Here is a 5,000-nt window from a genome sequence, read left to right on the forward strand (position 1 = left end):
GAGCAAATATTTCAATTAATCTCTAGGAGGCTTAACACATCTTTAAAGATTTTCTTATGTTTGAATGATCAACATAACCATGTTCAACGCGGTGGTACATTCACTTTCTGGAAAGAAAAAGAAAATAAAGACGTGTTAGTATTTGTGCTTCATGGGCGAAACTATTCTGCATTGAAATTTATTAAAATTATTAACATTTATATAATAACCAAACTTTTGCATAATGTGCTTTTGATAATGTATGAAGCAAAACAAAAATCTTACTAAGACGACAACAGCAATTATAAAAATAACGATATTAATAATAATAACAAGAATAAAAATAATAAAAATAATAAGAATAAGTGTGTTTATCATAATCATTACCATTGTATTATAATCATTCCCATTATATTATAATCATTACCATTGTAAGCAACAACATAAACAACAACAACAATAATAATAATAACAATAATAATAATGTGATTATTATAATTATCACCATTATAAACAACATCAACAGCAATAGCAACAACAACAATAATAATAATAATAATAGTTGTAATTATTATAATCATTATCATTATAAACAACAATAATAATAATAATAATAATAATAATAATAATAATAATAATTATGAGCATTAATATGATTATTATCATGATTATCATCAATACACAAACCCTTGGCGCAACCAAGGAAATAAAAGGGAAAATTCTACGAGACACACCTCCAAGAATGTCTGAAAATATCATTCCCGCCCAAAATCAGGATCATCAGTGGAAAAATTAAGGCAGATTAATCCCCAAGAGCAAAGTGCAATTAAAAAGATTGTGCCATATGTTTCAAGAGAGAGAGAGAGAGAGAGAGAGAGAGAGAGAGAGAGAGAGAGGGGGGGGGGTTAAGATAGCAGAAAAGAACGGGGAGGAGCAAGGAGGGAAAGAGAAGGAAGATAAACTTCATAAGGATTAATTAAGAGAGAGAGAGAGAGAGAGAGAGAGAGAGAGAGAGAGAGAGAGAGAGAGAGAGAGAGACGATTGAACATGAGCAAAGAGAGGAAGAGAAGGAAGATAAACTTCATAAGGATTAATAAGAAGAGAGAGAGAGAGGGGGGGGTTCAGATAAGAGAAACGAATGGGGAGGGGCAAAGAGAGAAAGAAAAGGAAGATAAAATTCATAAAGATTAATTACGAGAGAGAGAGAGAGAGAGAGAGAGAGAGAGAGAGAGAGAGAGAGAGAGAGAGATAGGAAGGTAAGATATCAGGAAAGAATGAGGAAGAGCAAGGAGAGAAAGAGAAGGAAGATAAACTTCATAAAAATTAATTACGAGAGAGAGAGAGAGAGAGAGAGAGAGAGAGAGAGAGAGAGAGAGAGAGAACATGAGCCAAGAGAGGAAGAGAAAGAAGATAAACTTCATAAGGATTAATAACGAGAGAGAGAGAGAGAGAGAGAGAGAGAGAGAGAGAGAGAGAGAGAGAGAGAACGAATGAAGAGGAGCAAAGAGAGGAAGATAAACTTCATATGGATTAGCAATGAGAGAGAGAGAGAGAGAGAGAGAGAGAGGGGGAGGGGTAATATAGCAGGAACGAATGAGGAGTGGAGAGAAAGAGAAGGAAGATAATCTTCATGAGGAATAATTACGAGAGAGAGAGAGAGAGAGAGAGAGAGAGAGAGAGAGAGAGAGAGAGAGAGAGAGAGAGGAGTAATATAGCAGGAACGCATGGGGAGGAGCGGAGAGAAAGAGAAGGAAGATAAACTTCATGAAGAATAATTACGAGAGAGAGAGAGAGAGAGACAGAGAGAGAGAGAGAGAGAGAACAGTAACGAACGAGGAGGAGCAATGAGAGGAAGAGAAGGAAGATAACCTTCATAGGGATTAATAACGTTGCTCTCTGCGTTCCACGGGGTTATTAATACGCCTAACATATGTGCCTCGTTACACACGCCCAGACCAACTAAAGAGCTTTCCTTGTGTTAACGTCCCTACAGCACTCCCAACCTAACCCCTCCCCCCTTTCCCCATCACAGCCTAATAACCCCCAAATCCAGACATACAACCTTTCCCACTCTCTATTAACAGAGTAAGTGCTTCGTCTTTGTTCATCGGTTTGTTAGGGTTGTGGTGGCCTTAGTGGTAACGTCCTTGCTTGTTGATCAACAAACTGGAGTTCCGAGTCCCGCTCAAACTTGTTAGTTCTTTTGGTCGCAGCAACCTCACTATCCCTGTGAGCTAGGGATGGGGGTTTTGGGCAAGACTATAGGTCTATCTGCTGAATCTGCAACCATTGCCTGGCCCTCCTTGGTACTAGCTTGGGTGGAGAGGGGTTTTGAGCGCTGATATGTATATATGGCCAATCTCTAAGGCCTCGTCCTGCTTGATGGGGCAATGTCACTGTCCCTTGCCTCTGCCATTCATGACCGGTCTTTAAAACTTTAAACTTTAGGTCACTTGGTTACTTGTGGAATATGTAAGGATATTACCAATCCAACGATATCTGCTTAGTAACTAGAAACAGACTTTCGTCTTTGTACCAGACAGTAATAAAAAGTCTGTTTCTTTGTTCTGCATATGTACTTTTTAAATTCTTTAACTTTTTCAATTTCTCCTTACTGTCACCATTCAACATAGTATCACCTACAAATATCATGGAGTCTCCCAGATGTGTCCCAGAGTAAATCTACAGCTTCATCTTATAGTGTAAAAATGCACTATACATATATATATATATATATATATATATATATATATATATATATATATATATATATATATATATATATATATATACACACGCACAAATATAGTCTCTCTTTCACATTATATCTGACAAAGGCAATATATTACGGTTATGTACTATTCACTTAAAACTCTCATATGGAAATATCTATTGCATTCCGCCATACCACTCACCCCCTTGATCGCGTAACGCAAATCACAACAACACACACACACACACACACACACACACACACACACACACACACGCAAAAAAAAAAAAAAAAAAAAAAAAAAAAACGAGAAAGTATACCCTCTAAGAGTAGGGGGCCAGGGTGTATATTAAATAGGGTTGAATGGTCCCCCAGGGTCATACAATTCAACAACAATGCCTTTTGGGTCGCCTATTGTCGATGAAATGGTGAAACGAAGGCTCATACTTACTAACTAATAACGCAACGTCAACGAAATGCATTGAGGTATTGAATTACAAGAATCTTACTCACGTGTTCATTCATTCATTCATTCATGATATTTATACGCAATACACTACTACGTACCAACGTTGTTATGATGACGACAGGCGAAGCATTACAGCAATAATGATCAACAATGAAAACTGCAATATGAAACTGAAATATAATCTTAAGGCCCAAAAGTACATTCCAATACAATATAAGAAACATGAAAATTAAAAACAAACAAATTGGAAAGCGCCGCTCACGCCTGGATCATTTTTGTAGTGTCTGTAGCCTCACTGTTCTTGTGAGCTAGGAATAGGGGTTGAGTGAATCACTACGTCTAGCTCTTGAGCCATCAACAATCATTACCTGGGCCTCTTAGGTGTTTTATATATATATATATATATATATATATATATATATATATATATATATATGTATATATATTTATATATATATATATATATATATATATATATATATATATATATATATATACATATATATACACATACACATACATATACCAAGGCTATTCCCCCAATTTTGGGGGGTAGCCGACACCAACAATGAAACAAAACAAAAAGGGGACCTCTACTCTCTACGTTCCTCCAGCCTAACCAGGGACTCAACCGAGTTCAGCTGGTACTGCTAGGGTGCCACAGCCCAACCTCCCACATTATCCACCACAGAAGAAGCTTCATAATGCTGAGTCCCCTACTGCTGCTACCTCCGCGGTCATCTAAGGCACCGGAGGAAGCAGCAGGGCCTACTGGAACTGCGTCACAATCGCTCGCCATTCATTCCTATTTCTAGCACGCTCTCTTGCCTCTCTCACATCTATCCTCCTATCACCCAGAGCTTTCTTCACACCATCCATCCACCCAAACCTTGGCCTTCCTCTTGTACTTCTCCCATCAACTCTTGCATTCATCACCTTCTTTAGCAGACAACCATTTTCCATTCTCTCAACATGGCCAAACCACCTCAACACATTCATATCCACTCTAGCCGCTAACTCATTTCTTACACCCGTTCTCTCCCTGACCACTTCGTTCCTAACCCTATCTACTCGAGATACACCAGCCATACTCCTTAGACACTTCATCTCAAACACATTCAATTTCTGTCTCTCCATCACTTTCATTCCCCACAACTCCGATCCATACATCACAGTTGGTACAATCACTTTCTCATACAGAACTCTCTTTACATTCATGCCCAACCCTCTATTTTTTACTACTCCCTTAACTGCCCCCAACACTTTGCAACCTTCATTCACTCTCTGACGTACATCTGCTTCCACTCCACCATTTGCTGCAACAATAGACCCCAAGTACTTAAACTGATCCACCTCCTCAAGTAACTCTCCATTCAACATGACATTCAACCTTGCACCACCTTCCCTTCTCGTACATCTCATAACCTTACTCTTACCCACATTAACTCTCAACTTCCTTCTCTCACACAACCTTCCAAATTCTGTCACTAGTCGGACAAGCTTCTCTTCTGTGTCTGCTACCAGTACAGTATCATCCGCAAACAACAACTGATTTACCTCCCATTCATGATCATTCTCTCCTACCAGTTTTAATCCTCGTCCAAGCACTCGAGCATTCACCTCTCTCACCACTCCATCAACATACAAGTTAAACAACCACGGCGACATCACACATCCCTGTCTCAGCCCCACTCTCACCGGAAACCAATCACTCACTTCATTTCCTATTCTAACACATGCTTTACTACCTTTGTAGAAACTTTTCACTGCTTGCAACAACCTTCCACCAACTCCATATAACCTCATCACATTCCACATTGCTTCCCTATTAACTCTATC

The sequence above is a fragment of the Palaemon carinicauda genome, chromosome 42 (genome assembly GCF_036898095.1).
Source record: "Palaemon carinicauda isolate YSFRI2023 chromosome 42, ASM3689809v2, whole genome shotgun sequence".
NCBI lineage: Eukaryota > Metazoa > Arthropoda > Malacostraca > Decapoda > Palaemonidae > Palaemon > Palaemon carinicauda.